Here is a 27,593-nt window from a genome sequence, read left to right as displayed (position 1 = left end):
GAGGGAGAGCCCCGCGACGCTGGTTCAAGACAGACGCTCAGAAGGCTTCCTCCTCCCCAGATCCCATCGACCTCCTCCTCCCAGGCCAGGTCTGCCACTGCAAATCCAGCTCCCGCCCCCTCAAGGCAGCCCTACGCGTCCCGCAGCCCTAGCTCAGTCTGGCAGGCCGCCGCCCCCAACGCGGAGCTTCGTTCATTGATGACCGGGTCAGTGGGGCGGGCGAGATGAGCTCGAGCAACGGGTGTGCGAGGATCCGGGCGGGGATCCCGGGGCGAGCGCTTTCTCTGGGTGTCTATTAAGGAGATCATGGCGGCAGTAGTGAGGGCAGCGGGTACAGCACCTCGGGGCGCCCAGGGCGTGAAGCACATTCCGGAGAAGAGAAGCCGGGAAACAGCCGAGGGGAGAACCCCCGGGTCTTCGCCGAAACATGCTCCTACCCCAGCTTCAAAACCGCTTCCCATTGGCTAAGCCCGCCCCCAATATTGACCAATCACACGTAGTCTTGTTCGGTGACTCACGTCGTGGCCACACCCCTGCACAAATTAGAGAAGGGTGTTACTTGCGATTGGTTGAGGAGACCTATCCCGCCCGCTGCTGGAGAAAAAGGCAAACGCTGGTGGCGGGAAGTTTTCCGTGGAGAGCGGCTGAAAACTGTAAGTAGTTGTCCCGGGGGTCGGCGCTCTGAGGTCAGAGAGAGAGGCGGCTGGGCTGGAGTGGGGTGAAGGGGTTCTTTAACCCCTTGGGGAGAGGTTCTGTGGTAAATCTGCTTTGAAAGGGCTAATTTTTCTTTTCCTTCCTGAGGGTGCGGCCGGTCTATCGCGTATCACTTCCGTTCACCCATATATTGGCAGGAGAGAAACGGGCGTTAATCCTCGCCCATCTCTGATGGAACTTGGTCCTTTAGGGGCACGTCGGACTGCCTACCCCTCTCTTTTTATCTCCAGCCTTTTTCTATGCAGGAAGCTTGGTTACCAACGTCTGTATATGGGCAGTCACCATCGGGGGACGCATAAACATAGTGGAGGGTATTATTACATTGCAGTTGTTTTCTAAACGCAGGTGGTGGGGAGAGGGGGACGTGTATCTGATTTAGCCTGTGGTACCTCAGTGGCATTTACTCCAGTGTGCATGACTGGCTGTGACTTCGTGAAATATTTGCTGTGGATGCTGTCAAAAGTTCAGAAATAGCAGAAGGAAAACCAAAGAATCACGGAAGTAGTAATTAGTAAAAGTCTGTTGTGCACCCACCAAAGAACAGCTGGGGAACCAGGTGCACTCAAGCCAAAACAGGGAATGAGGATCAGGGGTATGTTGTTACAAAGCAGCTTAGAGAGTAAGAAGTCAGTGACTGTTTCTTCTTCACAGTGATTAGAATATTAACATTTTCTTAAGCGATAGGGAATTGGTTAGTGGTTACCTCATATCAACTTTGGGAAACTGTTTTTGCTTATGGTTTCCAGAGGTATAATTATCCAGGTGAAGTTAGTCTTACAAAATAAGCTAAAGTAAGCTTTGTATGACTAAAGTGGTTTTCTCTGCTCGGGGAATTTTTAAGGCTGGTCTCTCTGTTTTTTTTTTTTTTTTTTTTTTAACAATTCTCCCCTTTTGAACATTATCTCAGCAGGGTGAGAGAATGACCAACCAGTACAGTATTATTTTTCAGTTTCCATCATTGATGTAGTCAGGCTGAAGGATCACATATTTGCTGTTGCCATTAGTCGAATCAGGGTGAGTGCCATGTAGTCACCATCTTCATCATTTATGTGGTTATTGTTGATTTCATCCAGTTGTCTGATCCTGTTGGATAACATTTGGCATATGAGTGGCAGCTGACAGGCCTTTAAAACCCTTAGGGTTAGCGATGTATTAGTTAAATAAGATGACTGAAGGAGAACAATAGCCAAGGACTGAAAACTTCCCAGAGCAGATTCCCAGGTGCCAAGATTTAACGCACTAAATAAATCAAATGGATTTTAGTTTTTAAAAAGTTATTTACATTAGCATAACATGATGTTTTAACAATCACCTCCTCATGCTGACTTAGGACTGGTTGAAGGTGAGATTGATTTATTTTAGGAGGTTGTGTGACAGGTGAACTTCCACCCAAATTAGGCCTCTGTATGGTGTGAGCAGTGAGGTAATTTAATGAGAGGCATTTCTATGGAACAAAAAGGTTAATAGTTCACGTAAATTATAAGTTCACTGAGTTTGGAGATCAGCTAGTTGAGATAATTTCTAAGTGTTGGGGTTAAAACATCTTCAGATGGAGAGGCCAAGAATGGCAATCTGAGAGATTTTCCTGGTTTGCAGTTTGAATGTCTCGTGATCTTGCTGCATGGCCACAGAGCAACAGACACAAAGATTGCCCTCACATGCGTTGTTTTGGTGGTTTCTCTTAAGTTTATGTCAAGTTGTCCAGCCTTAGCTTGCATGGCTTTGGGCAAAGCGCAGTTTTATTTTCATAGTGATTCCAACTCAGAAGAGTGGGAGAAAATTGGAGATGTTAGTTCAGAGAGTTCTAGCCAAATACTGGAGGAATTTAGAATTCAGGATCCAGTCCAGTTTGTGGGTAGAAAACAAAACCTCAAGGACAGTTAACAGCAGTAGAATCTGATATCCACAAAGGTGTATTACTGAAACTTCATTTTTCTCTTTGAAATTGTCCCTGTTTTTATCAAAGATGACCGCAGTAAGACTAATTTGTTTGTAAATTAAGTCTAGTTTCAAAAATTTGGCCTGATTATTTACATAAGTGCAGCAAGAATAGTGATTGACCAAATAGGCGCTTTTAAATCTGCTGTGCTGGAACTTGTGTCCTATTAAAAGGAGAACTGATTGAGCTTATGTAAATACATATATTGTCATGAAAAGTAAGGATATTCAAAAAGAATTACTGAATTCTGGAGGGATCAAGGAAGGAGAAAAAGATACTTGTTTTAACCTTTGTTTACAAAAGTATATTTTACTGAAGTGCTGTAAGCTATAGATAGCTTAAAACAGAGGAAAAAATAGCGCCCTTTAAATCTGGAAAACAAAACATTAAAGAACTAGCAATGTTTTAAATGAAGTCATAAAATTATAATCATCTTTAGTTCAGTCTCCTGTAATTCTTGTTTTGCTTCAACTTGGGTTAGCAACATTATGAATCAGTTTTCCATTAGACTTTTAGAAATCCTTACCTGTTCAGTGTTATGATCTTAAAGTTATCAGGAACCTGTAGTTGTCAGAGTCTTCTCCGTGACTTTCCTTACAGGCGAAGCACTTTTGTAGGAACACTTTTATGAAAATAACGGAGTAAAACAATAACTGCCAATGAGTGAAAAAAGATTTAAAAATAGCCATGGTTAAAGATCTCGTGAGAGTTCACACAAACACACACACGCACACGCACACACAAATGGAATTGACAAATAAAATTGGTTATTTTTGTGATCTGTAGTATTTTAAGATAATAGCTGGAATTATGGCTAGATAACATTATACCAGGACGTGTCAAATTTTTAGGAATTTCGTATAATCTTTGAATTAGTTATTAATATACCCCATATAAATTATGATCTAAGATAAAACATTTTTTGACAGTGTTTCCCATGCAAATTAATATATCAAATAAGTCTACATAAATTAACATTTCTCTTTTTACTTCATTCAAAAGTTGATTTGGGGAAGTTTGTTGAAAATATCAGAAGATTTAAAACATTTGGTCAAATAGAATCATAGGTCACTCTTAAATAATACTTAGTTACCCATTCAACCAGAATGACAATTAAAAGATTTCAAAGGCAGAGATTCCTGTGGTGCTCTCTGTAAGTAGTGCTCTCACTGAGTGGCTGGAGTTGAAGAGAACATGAGTGAGGAGGTCCTGGAGTACTGTGCGTTATGGTGTCCTAGCATGTTATCTGGAGCCAACATGGTACAGGTCTGGATTATTCCAGGGTGCTTTGTGCCTGATGACTTTGGCAAGATGGCTGTTGCTGTAGCGAGCACTGAGCAGGGGTGTTACAGTGTGCACTGCATTGGGGCTGTCTTGGTAGGTTGGCTTGGGATGATGTGGGCTAGGGAACCAGTGCTCACTGAGGCAGTAGGCCTCAGGGGGCAGTAGGCTAGGGTACCTGGACTGTGCTCCCATCCATGCTAGGAAGGTAGAGGGGAATGTAGAATGTAGAATACAGTACAAAGTAAGCTCATAGGTGGGAGGATGCCTGGTAAATAATTCATTTGTTGAGGTTGTTCTCAGAAGACTCCTGGGAGATAAGTGGGGATATTTATTTTCTTTAGCATGAGCTGAATTTGCTTACTTCAGCTTTTTTCCAGCCTTTCTGGGAAGTTATCTGACCTTTACTTTTCTTTTCCTAGGAGACAAATTATACATTTATTATTACTGCAATGGTTTTTCCCTTCTTTTTCTGCACAGACCAGGACTGAGAATTATTATTATCATTATTATTATTATATCTTAGTATCTTGATCTGTATTAATATCTGTAGCAAATATTTACCTGGATCTGTCTAATTGGGCAGACTGGATTTACTGGCACAAGGTGTGGTGGAGTTTGTTTTGTGTTTTTGGTGGGGGTCATGGAAGGAAGGCCTAAAGAGGCTCTATTTATTGGATCATGGCCAAGCTGAAGATGTAGCTTGAACTGATGTTTTCCTGGGAAACATTTATACACAATGCCAAGATGAGGTAATTCCCGCCTCTGCCATGCAGCCTTCTCAAGCTGACCCACAGTGCATAGAAGATTCTCACTAGTTTTGCCAACACTGGAAAATGGGGTCCTTACAACTCTTACCTTTCATCAGCTAGTAGGCCATGTGGGAGCTTGACATGCCCTTGCCTTGACTGTTCATTTCTTCCTTAGGAATATCTTTCCTGGTTCATAGTTCATCTATCTTTTACTTATTTTGGCAGGTGGGGAGGTGTTCATGAAATGCACTAAATTATAAGTTCCCAGAGAGGAGAATTCTGTATATACCAACATTGTCTTGCACTGTGTGTAACGGAGTGCATGATGATTTGAGGGTAATAGTGGGTGGTGTTGATAACTTAGGGGGAAGAAAAATGTTGCTTTTGCTTGAGTTCTTTTGCACAGAGAATCACTGTACTCCCTGAATTTTCTAATTTGGAATTTGCATTTGTATTCATTTATACTTAGTTCAAATCTGATCTTTAATAAACGAAATCCAGTCTTTCTCACTTAGAAACTTTTGGTGGTTTCTACTTGAGGGACCATCCCATTTCTCTGTTTCGACCCAATCCAAAGTATATTGAACACACCTGTGTAGTTATTTACAGGTAGTACAGGAAGAATGGCAGCGAATACAGAAATACCTTTTCTCTGGGAGCTTACACTATAAGGATACTTCCTTATCCTCCTGAAACCAGTGAAATCCTGTTCTACACACCAGTCGATCCTCTGACTATTGTCTCACTCCTCCCTTTTGCAGGCTAGACTTACATGTAGTTATTGCAGTTTGAGTATCATGTCCTGCTGCCTGATGCCAAAGCATTAGGTGACTTGTTTTCCAAATAAAGTAAAGCAAGAAAGAAGTAAGAAAACTCTGCATTGTCTGTCTGTTCAGTTGTCATACATCAAGATCATGAACTGGAGCATATCATAAATGCCAAAGATAATGCATTTTGTCTCAGCTGACTTGTGATACTTCCTTTGTACTTTCACTTTGTTGTGGTGAAAGAGACTTTGACCTTGGTTCTTGTGTCAGATCTCAGACATCCAGACTGGGCTGTAGAGCCTGGGGGTACTTCCTTGGCTGTGGCCAGTTAACTCTTTGTACCTCAGGCTCTAGCTGGGGAATGAAAAGCAAGCTGGAAGCATCATCAGGCAGAAGCTCTACTCCTGGGCTCCACCTCACCACCTACTACTCCAACCCTCTTCCCTAACTGGGATTTCTCCCAGTGCATAGTTCTAGGCCCTGAGTTCTGCCACGGGACATTAATGAGAGGAGAGCAGGGGGCAAGTGGAGCATACTGGAGAGATCCGATATCTATCTGTAAGCGTGACCAAGCCAATTCTGGAAGTGGAGTCATGTTGAACAGGGTTTGGAAATAGTGTTTTTAAGGCAGAGAGGGACAGTCTGTGTGAGGGCTGATGTTAATGCCAGCAAGATGTGCATTTGTGGGGAAAGATTTGTCCTGTTCAAGCAGGAGCCACAGAAAAGGTTAAAAGTAGGAAAGTGATAAAAATAGTTAAAAGAAAGAATTAGAAATATAATCTCAAAAGTTTGGATTTGATAGAGAGCAGGAAGCTGTAGATGTGTTTGGGAGTGTGTGTGTGTGTGTGTCTTTTTAAGACTTGAGGAAAGTGTCATTTTCCAGAAGGACAGTAGAGAGTACTCAAACTTTAGTTATGTGGTGCAATGTAGTAGTCAGGAAGAATGTGATTTAGGGCTTTATCCTATTTCAGGGAAGGGCAGCACTCTCATACGGCTGTTGGGTCATTCTGAGTGAGAGATGAGAGTATCTGGTTGTTAGAGTTACCAATTTTATGAACCAGGAGGGTGGACCAAGGAGTATGGCAGGAGGCAGGTCCTAGGTATGCAGTATTTGCAAACCATAGGAACCTACTAGGTAGAGGGAGTATGGACAAGGTGCTAGGTGTCTATGTGACTTCATGCCCATTGAATTGAATTGCAAAGATCTGAATCCAGTGATTTCCGTTGGAATTCCTTAGATTTATTTAAAACTTTTATGTAATTACCCCAAATAAAGCCATTAGAGACTGCTTTGTTAATCACCTTGTTTCTGGACATAATTGGGATTTTCTTTGTTTTGAAACCAAAATAGAAAGGCAATCCCTTATCTTCTCTGTAGATCCTCCTATACTAATAGCATTTTCACAATGCCCATTATTCCTTATGTCAAGTCCATATTTATTAATAACTTAAAAAAATATAGTGAGGTGATCCAAAAAGAAACAAGGAGGTCTATAATGATGCCTGATGTCCATTGGTCTTTGTGATTATTTCTATGAATGATCAATAAATATTAACAATGCTCTAGGTGCTGTGTGTGCTCAGGGCTAGTCACATGCATGGGTCACAGTGGGGAACACCAATGCCCATTTTAGTCCAAAGAGGGTGTCTTCTATTTGGCATCTAGAGATCTATTATCCTTTATTTCCACTAAAAGCCAAGCAAAAGGAAATGGGCTAAAGTTTTGGGCAGGAATTAACAATTAGCTGTAAAATTGTATCTGGGGACTACTGGAATAGCTATGCGGATGCTTTGGAATCTTTCTTGGCATCTAAAAGGATGGTCTGGAGACATTTTGGCCCCAGATTAGTTTTGGATTTTATCAGGACACGGTTTAGATGGAGCTTTCAGATTTAATGGTCCCAATACTTCTAGCTCCAGCCTATCACTATGTATTCGGGAGGAAAGGGAAGACATCAGCAGAAGGTGACCTGGTCACAAAGAGAAGAACTGACTCAAATACTCCTTTATTAGCATGCCCAGCAGTCTGACTCTTTGTGGAGATAGGGTGCTGCAGGAGCAAGAACATGGTCTTCCAAGTGACAAAGAACCAAGATCAAATTCCAGCTCTTTTTGTACTGGCTCTATGAGCTTGGGACAGTTGTCTAACCTCTCAGTCTGTGAAGTGGAATAATAATGCTCATGTCATTGGGTTGTTATGGGGGTTAAATGAAATAACATCTGTGTATTATTTGCAACTCAACAAATTCTGGTTCTCTTTCACCCCTCTCTCCATGTAGCCCTAAATGTTGCACATATACCTTGATATCCCTATTTGCCAGATACCATTTTTCTCTGCCTCCAGCCTCTGCACATGCTCCGCAATGCCTCTAGAGTTCAAGCCTTGGTCCCCGGTGTATTAGTTTGTGTTAGTCCAACAAAATAACAATAAGATGATAGAGTTTTTATAAGCATACTAACATGAACCAATGTTGTACCTTCTTTCCAGGAATTTTTGCTTGCTGACGAATTTGGTTGTAAATCAAAGCCAAGGGAGTTCTATCTTCCTACCCACTCCTCTGATCTAATGTTCCTGATTTGGAGCTAGATTATTCTGGGTGGGATTTGGTTCTAACCAAAAGTGATGGCAAGCTTGTTTATAAAAGACGTTTAGGGAACAAGAAACCATAACCTTTAGTACTGGGACATTGTTTTCCTCCTACGTTTTCAGGGTGACAAAGATCAAACCTACAGAAGTTGTAAGAATGGTAGCATTAATACCCCTTTATCTTTCAGTGAGATTGAACAGTTGTTAATATTTTGTCATATTTGCTTGCTCCCTCCAATATGTGTGTGTTTGTGTGTATGAAATATGATCCATATGCAAAGTTTACTAATTACTCAATTTTTTATAGAAAAATATCTTTCCCTGATCCAGGTGCAATCCAGGGCTCTGCACTGCATCTCATGGTCAGGTCTCTTCGTGCTCCTTTAATCCGCAACAGTTCCTCAACCTGACATTCCTGACATTGACAGTTTTGAATAGCATAGGTCATTGTATTATAGAAAGTCAACGTTCTGTGGAAAATTGTTTTGTAGACAGATCATTTTTTAATTTCAAGCTTTTTATTTAAATTCTAGTTAGTTAAGACATATGGTAAAATTGGTTTCAGGTGTAGAATCTAGTGATTCATCACTTACCTCTAATACCCAGTGATCATCACAACAAGAGCCCTCTACTTAAAACCAGTCATCCATTTAGCCCATCCCCCACCCACCACCCTCCAGCGGTTTGTTCTCTCTCATTAAGAGTCTCTTATACACAAACAATGAATCATGGAACTAATGATGTAATGTATGGTGATTAACATAACAATAAAATTTTTTTAAAGTCTCTTATGGTTTGCCTCTCTCTCTCTTTTCATCTTATATTAGTTTTCCTTCCCTTCCCCTATGTTCATCTGTTTTGTTTGTTAAATCCCACATATGAGTGAAATCATATGGTATTTGTCTTTCCGTGACTGACTTATTTCGCTTAGCATAATACTCTCTAGTTCCATCCACATCGTTGCTAATGGTAAGATTTCATTCTTTTTGATGTTGGAGTATTATTCCATTATACACACACACACACACATCTTCTTTATTTATTTATTTATTTTTACTTATAATACTATGTGTATTTTTTTATTTTATTATGTTAAGTTAATCACCATACATTACATCATTAGTTTTTTTTTTTTAAAGATTTTTATTTATTTAATTGACAGAGAGAGACAGAGAGAGAGGGAACACAAGCAGGGGGAGTGGGAGAGGGAGAAGCAGGCTTCCCGCTGAGCAGGGAGCCCGATGCGGGGCTCGATCCCAGGACCCTGGGACCATGACCGGAGCTGAAGGCAGTTGCTTAACCAACTGAGCCACCCAGGCGCCCCACATCATTAGTTTTTGATGTAGTGTTCCATGATTCATTGTTTGCGTATAACACCCAGTGCTCCATTCAATACGTACCCATCACCAGGCTAACTCATCCCCCCACCACCCTCCCCTCTAGAACCCTCAGTTTGTTTCTCAGAGTCCATAGTCTCTCATGGTTCGTTTCCTGCTCCGATTCCCCCACTTCATTTTTCCCTTCCTGCTATCTTCTTTTTTTTTTTTTTAACATATAATGTATTATTTGTTTCAAAGGCATAGGTCTGTGACTCATCAGTCTTACACAATTCACAGTGCTCACCATAGCACATACCCTCCCCAATGTCTATCACCCAGCCACCCCATCCCTCCCACCCCCACCACTCCAGCAACCCTCAGTTTATTTCCTGAGATTAAGAACTCCTCATATCAGTGAGGTCATATGATACATGTCTTTCTGTGATTGACTTATTTCGCTCAGCATAATACCCTCCAGTTCCAACCACATTGTTGCAAATGGCAAGATTTCGGGTTTTTTGATGGTTGCATAATATTCCATTGTGTGTGTGTGTGTATATATATATATATATATATATATATATATATATACACACCACATCTTCTTTTTTTTAAAAATTTTTTATTGTTATGTTAATCACCATATATTATATAATTTGTTTTGGTGTAGTGTTCCATGATTCATTGTTTGTTCATAACACCCAGTGCTCCATGCAGAATGTGCCCTCTTTAATACCCATCACCAGGCTAACCCATCCCCCTACCCTCCTCCCCTCTAGAAACCTCAGTTTGTTTTTCAGAGTCCATCCTCTCTCCTGGTTCGTCTCCCCCTCTGACTTACTCCCCTTCATTCTTCCTCTCCTGCTATCTTCTTCTTTTTCTTTTTTTTTTCTTAAAATATGTTGCGTTTCAGAAGTACAGATCTGTGATTCAACAGTCTTACACAATTCACAGCGCTCACCGTAGCACATATCTTCCCCAATGTCTATCACCCAGCCACCCCATCCCTCCCACCCCCGACCACTCCAGCAACCCTCAGTTTGTTCCTGAGATTAAGAATTCCTCATATCAGTGAGGTCATATGATACATGTCTTTCTCTGATTGACTTATTTCACTCAGCATAACACCCTCCAGTTCCATCCACGTCGTTGCAAATGGCAAGATCTCATTCCTTTTGATGGCTGCATAATATTCCAATGTGTATATATACCACATCTTCTTTATCCATTCATCTGTCGATGGACATCTTGGCTCTTTCCACAGTTTGGTTATTGTGGACATTGCTGCTATAAACATTGGGGTGCACGTACCCCTTCGGGTCCCTACATTTGTATCTTTGGGGTAAATACCCAGTAGTGCAATTGCTGGATCGTATAGTAGCTCTAATTTCAACTGTTTGAGGAACCTCCATACTGTTTTCCAGAGGGGTTGCACCAGCTTGCATTCCCACCAACAGTGTAGGAGGGTTCCCCTTTCTCCACATCCCCGCCAACATCTGTCGTTTCCTGACTTGTTAATTTTAGCTATTCTGACGGGTGTGAGGTGGTATCTCATTGAGGTTTTGATTTGGATTTCCCTGATGCCGAGCGATGTGGAGCACTTTTTCATGTGCCTGTTGGCCATTTGGATGTCTTCTTTGGAAAAATGTCTGTTCGTGTCTTCTGCCCATTTCTTGATTGGATTATTTGTTCTTTGGGTGTTGAGTTTGATAAGTTCTTTATAGATTTTGGATACTAGCCCTTTATCTGATATGTCATTTGCAAATATTTTCTCCCATTCTGTCCGTTGTCTTTTGGTTTTCTTGACTGTTTCTTTTGCTGTGCAAAAGCTTTTTATCTTGATGAAATCCCAATAGTTCATTTTTGCCCTGGCTTCCTGTGCCTTTGGTGATGTTTCGAGGAAGAAGTTGCTGCGGCTGAGGTCGAAGAGGTTGCTACCTGTGTTCTCCTTTAGGATTTGGATGGACTCCTGTCTCACGTTTAGGTCTTTCAACCATTTGGAGTCTATTTTTGTGTGTGGTGTAAAGAAATGGTCCAGTTTCATTCTTCTGCATGTGGCTGTCCAATTTTCCCAACACCATTTGTTGAAGAGACTGTCTTTTTTCCACTGGACATTCTTTCCTGCTTTGTCAAAGATAAGTTGACCATAGAGTTGAGGGTCCATTTCTGGGCTCTCGATTCTGTTCCATTGATCGATGTGTCTGTTTTTGTGCCAGTACCATACTGTCTTGATGATGACAGCTTTGGAATAGAGCTGGAAGTCCGGAATTGTGATGCCGCCAGCTTTGCTTTTCTTTTTCAATATTCCTCTGGTTATTCGGGGTCTCTTCTGGTTCCATACAAATTTTAGGATTATTTGTTCCATTTCTTTGAAAAAAGTGGATGGTATTTTGATGGGGATTGCATTGAATGTGTAGATTGGTCGAGGTAGCATTGACATCTTCACAATGTTGGTTCTTCCAATCCATGAGCATGGAACGTTTTTCCATTTCTTTGTGTCTTCTTCAATTTCTTTCCTGAGTATTTTATAGTTTTCTGAGTACAGATCCTTTGCCTCTTTGGTTAAATTTATTCCTAGGTATCTTATGGATTTGGGTGCAATTGTGAATGGGATCGACTCCTTGATTTGTCTCTCTTCTGTCTTGTTGTTGGTGTATAGGAATGCCACTGATCTCTGTGCATTGATTTTATAGCCTGCTACTTGACTGAATTCCTGTATGAGTTCTAGCAGTTTTGGGGTGGAGTCATTTGGGTTTTCCACATAAAGTATCATATCATCTGCAAAGAGTGAGAGTTTGACTTCCTCTTTGCCGATTTGGATGCCTTTGATTTCTTTTTGTTGTCTGATTGCTGTGGCTAGGACTTCTAATACTATGTTGAATAGCAGTGGTGAGAGTGGACATCCCTGCCGCATTCCTGACCTTAGGGGAAAAGCTCTCAGCTTTTCCCCATTGAGAATGATATTCGCTATAGGTTTTTCGTAGATGGCTTTTATGATATTGAGGTATGTACCCTCTATCCCTATACTCTGAAGAGTTTTGATCAAGAAATGATGCTGTACTTTGTCAAATGCTTTTTCTGCATCTATTGAGAGGATCATATGATTCTTGTTCTTTCTTTTATTAATGTATTGTATCACGTTGATTGATTTGCGGATGTTGAGCCAGCCTTGCAGCCCAGGGATAAATCCCACTTGGTCGTGGTGAACATCTTCTTTATTTATTGATGAACATTTGGGCTGTTTCCATAATTTGGCTATTGTTGATAATGCTGCTATAACCATCGGGGTGCATGTTCCTCTTCAAATCAGTATTTTTGTATTCTTCCGGAAATACCTAGTAGTTCCATTGCTGGATTGAAGGGTAGTTCTGTTTTTAACTTTTTGAGGAACCTCCATATTGTTCTCCATAGTGGCTACACCAGTTTGCGTTCCCAACAACAGTGTAGGAGGGTTCCCCTTTCTCCACATCCTCGTCAAATCTGTCTTTCCTGACTTGTTAATTTTAGCCATTCTGATGAGTGTGAGGTGGTATCTCATTGTGGATTTGATTTTTATTACCCTGATGATGAGTGGTGTTGATCATCTTTTCATGTGTCTCTTAACCATCTGGATGTCTTCTTTGGAAAAATTTTTGCCCATTTCTTGACTGGATTAATTTTTTGGGGGGTGCTAAGTGTGATTTCAGATTTTGGATACTAAACCTTTATCAGATATGTCCTTTGCAAATACCTTCTCCCATTCTGCAAGTTGTCTTTTAGTTTTGTTGATTGTTTCCTTTGCTGTGCAGAAGCTTTTTATCTTGATTAAGTCCTAATAATTCATTTTTGCTTTTTATTCCTTGCCTCTGGAGATGTGTCTGTAAGAAGGTGGTATGCCTGAGGTCAAAGAGGTTGCTGCCTGTGTTGCTCTGTAGAATTTTGATGGTTTCCTATCTCACATTTAGGTATTTCATCCATTTTGGCTTTACTTTTGTGTATGCAGTAAGAAAGTTGTCCAGTTTCATTCTTCTACATGTTGCTGTCCAGTATTCCCAACACCATTTGTGGAAAAGACTGCCTTTTTTTCCATTGGATATTCCCTCCTGCTTTGTTGAAGATTATTTGACCATAGAGTTGTAGGTCCATTTCTGGGTTTTCTATTCTGTTCCACTGATCTAGGTGTCTGTTTTTGTACCAGTACCATACTCTCTTGGTGACTATGGCTTTGTAATATAGCTTGAAATCCAGAATTAGGATGCCTCCAGGTTTACTTTTCTTTTTCAAGACTACTTTAGCTCTTCGGGTCTTTTGTGGTTCCATACAAATTTTAGGATCCTTTGTTCTAGCTCTGTGAAAAAATGCTGGTGGCATGTTGATAGGGATTGGATTAAATGTGTAGATTGCTCTGGGGAGCATAGACTTTTTTTTTTTTTAAAAGATTTTATTTATTTATTTATTTGACAGAGAGAGACATAGCAAGAGAGGGAACACAAGCAGAGGGAGTAGGAGAGGGAGAAGCAGGCTTCCCGCTGAGCAGGGAGCCCGATGCAGGGCTAGATCCCAGGACGCTGGGATCATGACCTGAGCCGAAGGCAGATGCTTAACCGACTGAGCCACCCAGGCACCCCAGCATAGACATTTTAACAATGTTTGTTCTTCTAATCCATGAGCATGGACTGTTTTTCCATTTCTTTGTGTCCTCTTCAATTTCCTTCATAAGTGTCCTATAGTTTTCAGAGTACTGATGTTCAAAAATCATAAGATACCCAGGAATAAACCTAGATTGATCGATTTTATCATTAGATTCAGGTTACACATTTTGGGCAGGAATATTATACAAGAACATTGTTAAATGCAATTAGTGTCATGTAGGCAGGGAATACATCTTTTTCCTCTCCATTGTGTACATAGCATCAAGCACTAGGACTTGCATTTAGAAGGTGCTTAATACTTATTAAATGAATGAATGATGAATGACGTAAGACTTTCACTGCTACATAGGTCTATTATTATTCTACTTGATAACAGGAGAATGAGCAGCCTTCTCCAATATTATAATCCCATTTTTACAATACATGTTTAAAGGTTAAGTGTAACCCAAGACCTCTATAAAGAGCCCACAGGAAGGGAAATGAAATGGGGATGATGATGTGAGGCAAACGGTGGAGTCTCTTTACCCTGGGGGTGGGTGGTGATCATACTATGTTGAGAGTGGAGGATGAATAAGGTGGTTCTTAGTGGACAGAAACACAGAACCTAGGAGTCCATGGCCTGTTGCCTTGCTGAGATAAATTGGTTATTTTGATTTCCAGATTTTATATCTTTCCCTCCCCTAACTGCCATTTGAATCCTAAGATGCCTTAGTGAAAATTGATTTCTGTCTTTCCTCCTTTCCTCCTTTCTCAGCAGGGACAGCCCCATGAGTCTCTCCTTCTCTACTCTCCACCTCCCACCACCCCCTCCACACACATAAGTGTATGTTTTCTAACATTTATATTCAGTGTTTGGGCAGCCATTCACTCCAGATTATTTGTTGTTGAGAAACTATATAACTCCTTGGACTTCTTACTTGGATGTAGAAGCTTTCATCCCTGTTGCCCAGGGGAAGTGAGCTTATGAGAGGTATTTTTTGCCTCACAGAAATGTGTTTTTAGGCTTCCCTTTGAGGGTCTATTTCTCTCTAGCTCTGAGTATTTCAGACATTTCTGACAGTTTTTCCTGAGGCATCTGGGGCTTGGGACTGGATTCATTGATTTAATTCCGCACTGGTGACTGCCTGATTCACATGGTTCCTGTCCCCTTCCTGAGAATTTACCTAACCTTGTCTTTGCAGTCCTTAATTTCACTAGGTTCCAGAAAAAAGCGCTGTTGATCTCCATGTCAGCTCTTGATTATCCACAATACTGGTGGGCATAACCTAAAATAATGGATGATACTAAAATGACTTTTATTTTCAAGTGATGGAGTCCTGCCTGGAGATAATCTAGACAGTGAGCAGCTTCAGTGAAAACAATGTGTCATGTTACTGTCCCATGGGTGGCTATATGGCATCTCTTCTTTGGCATCTAGTGAGGGAAGCAGATGGAAGCACGGAGTTTGTCCAGCCCTCATTATGTTGTCAGAAGCACCAGCCATCTACTGAGAGCTCTGTGCAAATTGTCTCCATGCCTTGTCTTCAAACTTTGGAGGAGGTCTTTCTTTAGATCCCAACAGTTAGTTCAAAGAACATGAAAATCGGTATACAACATGTGAAACTCTCAGTTTCACCCAGAGTAAGAGCCAAAGTCCTCACAGTGACTCTCAGACCCTCTGGGAAGGATCTGGCTTCCTGCTTTCTCTCTGATCTCATCCTCTACTGCTCAAATTAGTCAAATTCATAGAGACAGAAGGCAGAATGGTGGTTGACAGGGGCTGCTGGAAGGGAGGGATAGGGAGCTAGTGTTTAATGGGTACAGTGTTTCATCTGAGGAAGATGAACAAATTCTGGAGATGGATGGTGGTGATGGTTGCACAACAGTGTGAAAGGGAATCTGTCTTGGACCACCCATTTTAAAATCACAACACCCCTTCTGAGAACCTCCTAAGATTTGGTTGCTTTCCTTTTCTCTGTAGTACTGATTGCAAATCTATCACAATATATACTCTTATTACTAATGTGGTTTTTTTTTTTTTTTTTTTTTTGCTTCTTACTGCAAGAATGTAAGCAACATGAGTGGAGGGACTTTTTTTTCTTTGCTTTATCCATAGTACTAAATAAATAGGGAGCAATTTACTTACTGAATTAATGAATGACAGACCATGTTTGGACACAGACTTCTAGAGAAGGTACAAACAGAGAGAGAAAATGGGAAAATTACATATTTCATTTGATTTTGTAAACTATTTTTTACCCTTGAATATGAGACTCAGCCCCAGTGTTCATGGGGGGCTTTCATTCTGTTTACCATTGCCTATGTATTCTGAACTGTTTCTATGATAGAAATGTTGGTTACACATGCAGAGCAACTGGTATCCAAACTATCTTGGAAGCTATTCAGGAGAGGACACAAGGCCAACTTCCTGATTGGCAGAAGTATTAACTCCCTACCATGGAAACCAGTGGAAGTTACTGCCTTGGAAAAAAGTTTTGAAAATAAAGGGTCCAGAGTGAGGGCAGTACCATTCTTAGAGACAGAGGAGGGAGCACAATGACCTCTAAGACAAAGGAGGAGGGGGCGTGGAGCAAGATGGCAGAGGAGTAGGAGACCTGGATTTCGTCTGGTGTCAGGAATTCAGCTGGACAGGGATCAAACCATTCTGAACACCTACGAACTCAACAGGAGATCGAAAAAAAGAATAGCAGCAACTCTGAACAGAAAAGCAACCACTTTCTGGAAGGTAGGACATGCGAAGAAGTGAATCCAAGGCGATATTTGGGAGGATAGACGGCGGGGGAGGGGGCCTCCGTTGGCCGCTTCTGGCGAGGGGTAGAGTCGCGGAGCACAAAATCGGAACTTTTAGAAGTCGGCTCTGCTGAGGGACGTCGCTCCAGTGGCTAAGCGGGGAGTGGAACCCTCACGGGACAGTGTGGTCTCAGGACCCTCGGGGTCACAGAAAGACCGGGGGTGCCTGAGTGCGGCAGAGCTCCCAGGTATTGGAGTGGGGAAGCCGGCTGCAGAGACAGAGCCGAGGCGCAGGCTCTCAGCTCGGGGTTGCCATAAACCGTGATCCATGGCACAGTCGGGCCACTGCTCCTCCAGCAGAGACCCAACAAGTAGATCTGGGGAGACTCCCCTTCCTCCCCCGGGAGGAGCGGCGCGGGAGCGCACCGCAGGGATCTGCTGGGTTTGGAGACTCCACACAGGGTCGGGTGCCAGAGACAGAAACGCTCGGTCACAGGCCGGGTGAGCACGGAGTGCGGCCGGAGACCGGGGAGACGGGAGTGATTGACTGCTTTTCTCTGGGGGCTCATTGAGGAATGGGGCCCCGAGTTCTTGGCTCCTCTGTGGCAGAGATTGGGAGGCCGCCATTTTCACTCTCGTCCTCCAAAGCCAAATGGAAAGCTTGCAGGGAACAAAAGCTCCCGAGAGCAAACCCGAGCAGATTACTTAGCCCGGTCCAGCAAGGGCGGGGCAATTCCTCCTCTGGCAAAGACCTTTGGGAACCATGGCAACAGGCCCCTCCCCCAGAAGATCAGCAAGAACAGCCAGCCAAGACCAAGTTTACCGATCAAGGAGAACGGCAGAACTCCAGAGCTAGGGTAATACTGCACATAGAATTCATCGCTTTTTTACCATGATTCTTTAGTCTTTCAAAGTTAATTTTTTTAAATTTTTCTTTTTCCCTTTTTCAACCAACATCTTATCAATCCCTTTTTTAGAAAACATTTTTATTTTTCATTTTTAGAGTTATATTCTATCCCTTCATAGAAGTTACCCTTATTGGGGCGCCTGGGTGGCTCAGTCGTTAAGCGTCTGCCTTCGGCTCAGGTCATGATCCCAGAGTCCTGGGATCGAGCCCCGCATCGGGCTCCCTGCTCAGCGGGAAGCCTGCTTCTCCCTCTCCCACTCCCCATGCTTGTGTTCCCTCTCTGGCTGTATCTCTCTCTGTATCTCTGTCAAATAAATAAAATCTTTAAAAAAAAAGTTACCCTTATTTTTGGCATATATATATATATATGTTGTTCTCTCTTTAAAATTTTGAGATACAGTTTCTTCTAACAGATCAAAATATACTCTAAATCTCTAGTGTATGGCTTTGTTCTAATCTCCTGCCTGATCACATTCTCTCCCTTTTTTTTCTTTTTTTTAAATCCTCTACTTTCTTTTTTCAAAGAACTTCTTATCAATTCCTTTTATAAAATTTTTTATAATTTTCATCTTTACAGTCATATTCCATCCCTTCATTGTATCAACCCTTATTTTTGTACATATATAAGTTTTTCTTTCTTTAAAATTTTGGGAGACACTTTCTTCTAACAGACCAAAATACACCCCAAATCTAGTGTGTTTCACTGATCTATGCACCAGCCTGATCATATTTGATCATATTCTGTTCTTTTTGTTTTGTTATGTTTTTGTTTTATCTTTTTCTTTTTCTTTTTTTTTTCTTTTTCTTTTTTCTTTCTTTCCCTTTCTTTTCCCCTGGCTTCAGGTCTATCTGATTTGTTTAGAGTATATTTTCTGGGGACATTGTTACCCTGTTAGCATTTTGTTCTCTCATTCATCTATTCTCCACTGGACAAAATGCAAGATGGAAAAAAAATCACCTCAACAAAAAGAACAAGAGGTAGTACTGACTGCCAGGGACCTACTCAATACGGATATTAGTATGATGTCGGACCTAGAGTTCAGAATCATGAGTTTAAAGATACTAGCTGGGCTTGAAAAAAGCATGGAAGATACTAGAGAAACCCTTTCTGGAGAAATAAAGGAACTAAAATCTAACCAAGTCGAAATCAAAAAGGCTATTAATGAGGTGCAATAAAAAATGGGGGCGCTAACTGCTAGGATAAATGCGGCAGAAGAGAGAATCAGGGATATAGAAGACCAAATGGTGGAAAATAAAGAAGCTGAGAAAAAGAGAGATAAACAACTACTGGATCACGAAGACAGAATTCGAGAGATAAGCCGTATAATAAGACAAAACAACATTAGAGTAATTAGGATCCCAGAAGAAGAAGAAAGGGGGGGGGGAGAGCAGAAGGTATATTGGAGCAAATTATAGCAGAGAACTTCCCTAATGTGGGGAAGGAAAGACGATGGACTCTGAAAAACAAACAGGGTTCTAGAGGGGAGGGGGATGGGAGGATGGGTTAGCCTGGTGATGGGTGTTAAAGAGGGCACATTCTGTGTGGAGCACTGGGTGTTATGCACAAACAATGAATCATGGAACACTACATCAAAAACTAATGATGTAATGTATGGTGATTAACATAACAATAATTTTAAAAAAATGACAAAGGAGAGTGGGTAGGGCTGGCTGGGAAAGCAAGACAGCCTGTTCTTCAGGGAGTGGATTGCTGGACTTGACAGGAGTTCTTCCAGGAAACATGGGATGGAACTTGTATTTTAGAGTTTGGAAGGAGCTCAGAGACCGAGAGTAACACAGGGAGGAGGTGGGAGGGAAGGGGGAGCCAGGGAATTATGAAATCCATACAAGCTGGCTTAATGTTCCCTGGCTGCTGTCTGCATTTCTTTAAGCACCTCCCCTGACCAAGCACCGCTTTTGGGAGAGACTGTTTGCTAATGAAACTGAGATTCACAGACCCAGGTCCCTCATCAGGAAATGTCCTCAGGACACTCTTGAAATAGATGACTGTGCATGTTCTAGTGTCCTGTTTATACCTCTGTTTGGCCCTTTCTCTTTTTCCACAACACTTCTTCAAGGAGTCTCAAGTTATAGTAGTTATTTAATACATCTCTGTATTCATTTTCTCTGTCCCAAATGCCTCTTTTGGTTGCTTGCTACAATTATGAGCAAATCCTTGTCCTGTGTGAGGAGGGTTGGAGACGGGACTGTGGAATCCAGAATGAAGAGGCATTTAGATCCTGGCCCTGCCCTCTGGAAGCTTTTAGACTATAAAGGAATTTAAGGAACACACTCAGGACTGACATATAGGGAAAATTAGTTTCAACTGACCATCAGGATGGGCTTTAAGTGCTGGTGGGAAGGGGAGGAAGGTTGGAGATGGAGATCAGTCAGGATGGCTTAGGAAAGTTTTCCTAGATGCAGGGTGGGGAAAGGTTGTAGAATAGGGCTGAGAGAGGCTACAGGGTCAAGACTGTACAGAAAGGAGTGAGGAGGGCGTCCCTGGCAGGGCAGGTCCCTTACCCAGGCCCCAGGCTCATCCCAGGAAGGGTAAGTCAGGATGTGAGGAGCTGAGTTAGGAAGGAGGTGATGTATCTGAAGGTAGGGGGAGAATCAGGGTGGGGCTCTGACAGCTGGGTCAGAGAGTATGGACTGAATGTAAACTATTAGAATAATTATAGATTATTGCATGACAATAGGCATATCTGAACATGGCGTTTGAGGACCATGATTGTGTTGTTATAAAGTGGATTTCTGGTAGGCTCCCTCAGGATTCCCCAACATGGGTGTGCTCTCTCTTCTATATGTTTGGTTGATGTTCATTTCTGCCACTTCCTGTGGAGTCATAAAACATGATTATTTAATTCCCAGAAGTTTTGTTCTTTGGGTTGCTTCTCTGGTATCTTGATACTTTGTCTGTAGGCCCACTGTCCCTCATCTTCAGAAAAAGTGGGAAGAGCACAAGGACCACCCTGCAGAACACAGTTGAGAGAAATAGAAATTATCAAGCATTACCAGTCTCTGACCTTGCCATTCAGATGGTCCTCCTCTGGGATTCCTGCTCAGGGTCCATGATGGATCTCAGAAGGTGCATGACATTTTTTTGAAGTGACCAACCTCAGAGGGGTGTGTGATTCAACAAATGTTTAGAACCACTGTTGTGGTCTTTGTTGAGTGGCTGGGTATGGATCCCCAGAGAGAGAAACGTGGCAGAAGCATCCTTAGTGCCAACTACAGGAGCCTCCAAAGACAGCTGAAGGGGCTGAAAGAGAGAGAGGAATTAGGAAAAGGGAAATGGGTTCAGAGGGAAACGGTAGGAGGGGTGCCCCATCATCTCTGTTCTTCACCCTCTTTCTAGCAGGTATTCCTTCTTCGTATTCTCCATATCGTAGCAATTACAGGATTCAGTTCCCCTTCAGTTTAAATCTACTGAATGCCTGCCGTTTATCAGGCTCTGTACCAGGTCCTTTCACAACATTATCTCCTGCAATTACTGTGCTGAACCTGCAGTGCACAGAGTGGAGTCAGTCCCTCCCTCAGTCATGGTGTGTTCCCATCATCACTTCCTGTCAGGCCCCTTTTCTTTCTTTCCTTTTTTTCTTTTTTTAAAAAAATTTCATTATGTCCAGGTAGGCCCTTTTCAATGCATTTATTATCCTGTTTCATCCTTATCTCTATTTTCATTTCCCCTCTGCATTGGAAGCATTTGCTTTAGTGTATTTAACAAATGCTCTTCCAGTCCGTGTTCTATATTTGTTTTAGGTCCATTCATCCATTCAACAGCTACAGTGCCCAACTGTGTGTGTGTTCTCAGTTATACTAAGCTTGTGCTTCAGGATGGTGCCCCAGTGACGCTCCCATCAGCAGTGTGGGGTAGTGTGTATCTTCTTACGGAATTCTCACGTTGACCCAGTGAGGGAGGTCAAGTAAGGTTCCCAGTGGGTGAAGAGACTGAGGCTTAGAGATATGAAGGAAATTACCCGAGTTCATGTCATCACGAGGCATGGCCAGGGCTCACATCCAGCATTTCTGACCAAGTGTTCAGTGTTCTTATCTCTATAGTACCTAGCAGTGCTTGTTCCAGATGAGGCATCTGTAGACAAAGATACTATTATTATTATTATTGTATTGAGCCTCGCATTTCTCGATGCCTGGTCTAACACAGTAAGCCTAGGACCCCCCATGTGTTAGCACCAGCATGGATGAGAGTGTCTAATTAGAGTCCTTAGCATTTTAATGTAAATCATATGGAATAAAACTGTTTTCATTGTCTCATGAGGGCTAGCTAACAAGCTTGAGCTTTAGTGGATGATTTTGAGCCTGCACATTTATAAAGGCTGACTGATTTTCAATGTTTGGTTACTTTGGACCAGATTTCAATATGAAGTACTAGGTAGATGATATTAAGTCCATATTGTTTGCTAGGCACTGGGGTACGTACTTACAGACAACATTTCACTTACTTCTCACAGCTGAGCTGTGAGTTATTTACTTTTACTCCCATATGACTATTGTGGAAACTAACGCTCAGAGAGATAAACTAATTTGTCCAGAGTTACCGGGTGTGAGACTGAGGTGTGATTTGAACCTGAACAGTCTACCTACAGAGCCTTACTCCTAACTACTGAACTGCACTGCATTCCTGTGAAGGAAGCTTTTAGAATCTCTTCCCCTTGAACTTGAGGACAATTTCTTCTCAGTTGGGGTTTTTTAGAGCAATCATGGGAAGTACAGGGCTAGTGGATAAGAATCTCCAGAGGGAGAAGATCTGAAGTTTGAAAATGTCCCCAGCTGTCTTCATTATGTCTTCCTCTATCCCTGAAGTGAGAACCTCTGCCTTAGGACATCCTACCTGGATTATAGGGCCTGGGCATGATGCCTTCAAAAAAGTAGGGCTTCTCTAACTGGGTGTGGTTGGTTGGTTGCCCATAACCCCAGGCAGCCTGATATTTTTAACAAGTGTCCTCAAAGGTAAATGATTCTTTATCAGCCTGTGTGACTCATAACCTGCCATGAATGATGGGCAGTCAAGGTTTTATCACAGTTGGTTTTCCCTTCACACTATGCATTTTGCTCGCCTTCTACAAGGAAGGTAATACCATGTATATCTTTACCTGAGCCTACATTATAAAGGTTTCTTGGCTACAAAGTATGTATCTCAATGTCCAGTATATAGGGATTCTGGATTATGGCCTCTTTTAGGTTTCTCTTCTCAGCGTTTTCATTTGTTCAACAAATACTTATTGAGTACCCACCTCACAGTCTGATGGAGGAGACCAGCAGCTGACCTGGAATTTGGATACATGAGGATCAATGGCACATGGGGAAGCTGGTCCTAGGAGAGCACATGGGAAGGGCAATGTAAGGGTCAGGGGAGGCTTCCTGAGGAAGCAAATGCTGAGCTGGAAACTGAAAGAGAAGTGGGGGTTAGCTAAGTGAAGGGGCCAAGAGGGCATTAGAGGCAAGGGAACAGGGTGAGTGTCGAATTTTGTGGCTGGAGTAGGAATTGGGCAGGGGATGAAGCTGGAGGCATAAGCACAGGTCATATTATAAACAAAGGAAGGACTATGAAGGAAGGGCAGTGTGGAACCACAGAAAGGTTTGAAGCCTGGTCGTGGGTTGGGAACACCTCAAATAGTATAAAAAGATTCCATGAGTTAAGAATTGACACTCAGGGGTGCCTGGGTGGCTCAGTCATTAAGCTTCTACCTTCGGCTCAGGTCATGATCCCGGGGTCCTGGGATTGAGCCCCGCATCGGGCTCCCTACTCGATGGGAAGCCTGCTTCTCCCTCTCCCACTCCCCCTGCTTGTGTTCCCTCTCTCACTGTCTCTCTCTCTGTCAAATAAATACATAAAATCTTAAAAAAAAAAAGAATTGACACTCATTATCTATCTCCTGTGCTTGTTGGTAATCATAACATTGGAACTGGTGAGTGGCAAATAAGGAGTCTAGATGGATTTGTAGACAGAAGGGTTGACCCATAACCCAGTGGTTCCTTTTGATCATCTATAGAGAAGACTTCTCAATTTTGTCGTGATCTTTCTGCCTTTAAAGACTTCTGAGAACATTTCTTAAAATTCTCTTAAAACTGAAGCATGAGTAAGGAGGAGAGTGGGGCTGCATGACTTTGTTTTCTCTGTTCTCCACTTCTCATTTCCTAGGCATTGCTGTAAATTGTTCATCCAGAGCCTGGCTCCCCTTGTGGAAGGGGCCATTTGAAGAGAAGTAGGGGAGCAGGGGTAAAAGGGAGCCACTCACAGGATTCCTTCAGTAAGAAAACATTCAGACAACAGTTTGAATGAGTTAAAAATAACTCCTTGTGAAAAATTCACTGGGAGTTACAAGTGAGTGTTTTAATACAAGCTCACAGAGCAGGACAGACCAGGCCCCTGGCGGCTGACATCACAGATGGCTCAGGGTGTGTAGAGAGCACAGTGTGGCCAATGAGGAGACTGTCTGCAGAAGTGCGCTCACCTTCTCTCCTGGGACCCAGAGAGGGAGGAGACAGAAGGAATTGTTTTGGTTGAGAGCAACTGAGCTAAGTGACTCATTTCTTTTCTCCCTACCTATCACACTGTTGTAACTGTGGACATAAAAAAGGTAGTGAATTTTTATCTGGTTTCTTTGGGGGCTATTCACAAAATAGCCTTTCTAGCTCCTCTCCCTTCTCAGTCATGGACCCTGGGTTGGCTGTTGCCCCCATTTCTCCAGTGTTTCCTTCCCAGGCAGCCTGGTCCTCTCCTTCTTGCAGGTGGTTATGAAGACCCTGCCTCTTTCTCCCTCCTCCTCTCTGTTCACAGCACCCCTGTGGGCCTAGGTGGGGAAAGGAAAGGGATGGACTCCACATCCTTGGTCATCAGTACAGCTGAATGGATGATGCAGAATGAGGAGAAAGGGGGCCAAATTGGCATCTAATCTTGGGTAGCAGATTTTGGGTCTAAGAGTTTTAAGACAGAGAGACCAATATTTGTATTTAAATTCTGATGATATATAAAGAATGGGTCTTTAATTGCGAAGAGGTATCTAGTTCATGAATTAATGTGTCACAACTCATGCTCAAGCAGTGTGCACACATCCTGTTATAAATTCTTGCACAATACGTTCATGCTCTATTGTGTCTTACTGCCTAATTAGCACACGAAGGTACATGACTTCGGAACTCAAATGGGATTATTTTATGTGGTGTGTAAAAAAGGAGAATGTTGGGGTGCTTGGGCGGCTCAGTCAGTTGAGAGTCTGACACTTGATATAGGCTCAGGTCTTGATATCAGGGTTGTGAGTTTGGGCCCCATGTTGGGCTCCATGCTGGGCATTGAGCCTACTGAAAAAAAGAATAATAATAAAAAAAAAAGCAGAATGTTGCTAGGTATGTGGTACTTTTTCTGGAGGGAAAGCAGGATTGATTTTTCTATGGTGTCCTTTGGTGTCAGTTTCTATGACACTTGGGATGCAACAAGTTACATGAGACTTTTGAGTTTTGGTTGGTTGGTTGAACACCATTGTTCAGTAAATATTTATTTTTTTCTCTAGGCATTCTGGAAGGATAGCATGACCAGAAGAAATATGAAGCAGCAGCTCTGAAGCCTGAGCAGCGTACCTAGGCAGCCCCAACCCAACTTGGCTTAACTCAGCCTCACTGAACCAGATCCAACACTCTTGGCTCCCTGGGCTTGCTAAAGCTCTCTGATCCGTAGAATCTTCTCAATTCCAGCTAGAATGCTGTGTCAGGCACTTCGCAGATTTGGTCAAAAGCTGGTACGCAGACGTCCGCTGGAGCAAGAAGTGCCTGAGTTTGAAACTGGCAGAATCCTGAGCACTCTGGATTTAGTGGCTCTGGGTGTGGGCCGCACAGTGGGTGTTGGTGTGTATTTCTTGGCTACTGAGGTGGCCAGTAATCAAGCAGGACCATCCATTGTGATCTGCTTTTTGGTGGCTGGCCTAACATCGTTGTTGGCTGGGCTGTGCTATGCAGAGTTTAGTGCCCGGGTTCCCCATTCTGGCTCCGCATATCTCTACACCTATGTCACTATGGGTGAACTCTGGGCTTTCATCACTGGCTGGAACCTTATCATCTCCCTTTTAGTTGATGCAGTTGTTGTGATCCAGGCCTGGACCTTAACTTTTGACATCTTGTCTGGGAACCGGATCTCTGACACCCTGCATGAGAGCATCTCACAGCATGTTCCCCAAGTCATTGCAGACAATATAGGCTACTGTTCTATGATCTTTTTGTTGTTGTTGACAGAAATTAATACTCTGAGCTATGATGGGCACTACCTAGTTTTCAAACTGTTCACATTGGTAAAACTTTTGGTTCTCAGTTTTGTCATCATCTCTGGCTTCATGAAGGGGGACCTGCACAACTGGAAGCTCACAGAAGAGGACTACATAGAGGCTGAACTCAATGACACCTCTAGCTTGGGGCCTCTGGGCTCTGGGGGATTCGTGCCTTTTGGCTTTGAGGGGATTCTCCGTGGGTCAGCTACCTGTTTCTATGCATTTATAGGTTTCAGCATTATTGTTACCAGAGTCACAGAATCACACAATCCAGAGCGTTCTATCCCCATGGGAATTGTGATTTCACTGCTCATCAGCTCTTTGTTGTATTTTGGTGTCTCTGCGGCCCTTACACTCATGGTGCCTTACTACCTGCTTCGACCTGGGAGCACCTTGTCTGAGGCATTTCTCCATATTGGCTGGGTCCCTGCCTACTATGTTGTAGCTTTTGCATTCCTCTGTAGTATTGTTATTGGCAGTTTTGGGAACTTTACTCTCCCCATATATTGGATGATATATATGATGGCAAAGGATGGTCTCCTGTTTCCTGTTCTTGCCAGGTCCCTTTTCAGGACATATGCCCACTTCCTGACCCTTGTGATCTTTGTCACTATTGCAACAATCATGGTATTCTTCTTTGGAGTCACTGATCTTCTGGACCTCAGGTTAATTGGGACACTGATATCTTATTCCCTGGTAGCTTTTTGTGTTCTCATCATCAGGTATCAGCCTGAGGGGAAGAATGAGGGAAATGAAGCATGGTTGCAGGAGGCGAGTGGGGGAAATGAAGCGCAGATGCAGGAGGAGAGTGGACCTGCAGCAGAGAAGCTAACTCTACAGGGACTATTCTTTCCAGGCAGCCCCACCCCCACTCCACTCTCTGGCCGGGTTGTCGTTGTTTGTTCCTCACTGCTTGTTCTGCTGCTGACTCTTCTCTGCCTGGTGCTGACCCAGTGGCCAGGTCTGCTCTCTGGAGACCCAGCGCCGATCACAGTGGTTGTGCTGCTCCTGGTGCTCATCACTGGGATCACTGGGGTCATCTGGAGACAGCCACAGAGCTCCACTTCCCTTCCCTTTAAGGTCCCTGCTGTGCCTCTCCTCCCACTCCTGAGCATCTTTCTGAATGTTTGCCTTATGACGCAGATGACAGCTGGAACCTGGCTGAGATTTGGTGTTTGGATGCTCATTGGACTTGCTCTCTACTTCACTTATGGGATCCAGCGCAGCCTGGTGGCTTAACCCCACTTAAAGGCCCAAACTGTAGACTCAGCAGTGAACTCAGCAGTGCCAGTACATATTCAGTTTGACATCATCAAACCCGAATGCAGTCTGGTCTCCTGCACAATAATGGGGAGTACTCTTGAGTATATGGAAATCTAGGGCCCCTATGAGATATTGGTGGGGAACACTAATAAAGCTTCATATTTACGGTAGATTGAAGGATGTTTCTTTGCTCTTCCCCCCCTTTTTTCCTTTACTTTCTACTTTTTAATTATGTCTATAGCTGCTTACTGGCTTTTACAAAATTAGTAATAAAAGAAACTTGAAAAATTGTTTTCCTTTTCTTTGGTTAAATATCCACTAGTGAAGGAGGTGCCTAGCTGGCTCAGTCAGTAGAGCATGACTCTTGATCTCAGGCTGGTGAGTTTGAGTCCCACATTAGCTGTAGAGATCACTTAAGAAAATA

General features: G+C 42.7%; 1 pseudogene across 2 annotated transcripts; it reads left to right on the top strand.

Moving 5' to 3' along the window:
• The first annotated feature begins 519 nt into the window (after nt 1-519).
• LOC114203719 (cationic amino acid transporter 3 pseudogene) lies at nt 520-27,593 on the top strand (annotated as a pseudogene). 2 transcript variants are annotated; one of them, XR_015767672.1, is made up of 2 exons: nt 520-653; nt 1,622-1,718. The product of XR_015767672.1 is annotated as a cationic amino acid transporter 3 pseudogene, transcript variant X2 (transcript). The 2 variants fall into 2 exon arrangements; XR_015767671.1 differs by lacking the exon at nt 1,622-1,718 and adding an exon at nt 25,160-27,593 and having other exon boundaries at nt 534-653.

This window comes from Eumetopias jubatus, unplaced genomic scaffold (genome assembly GCF_037043125.1).
Source record: "Eumetopias jubatus isolate StellerSeaLion01/CBP00866 unplaced genomic scaffold, mEumJub1_p1.0 scaffold_226, whole genome shotgun sequence".
Lineage (NCBI taxonomy): Eukaryota > Metazoa > Chordata > Mammalia > Carnivora > Otariidae > Eumetopias > Eumetopias jubatus.
The sequence above is the reverse complement of the archived record's forward strand: the minus strand, read 5'-3'. Positions and strand labels throughout refer to the sequence as shown.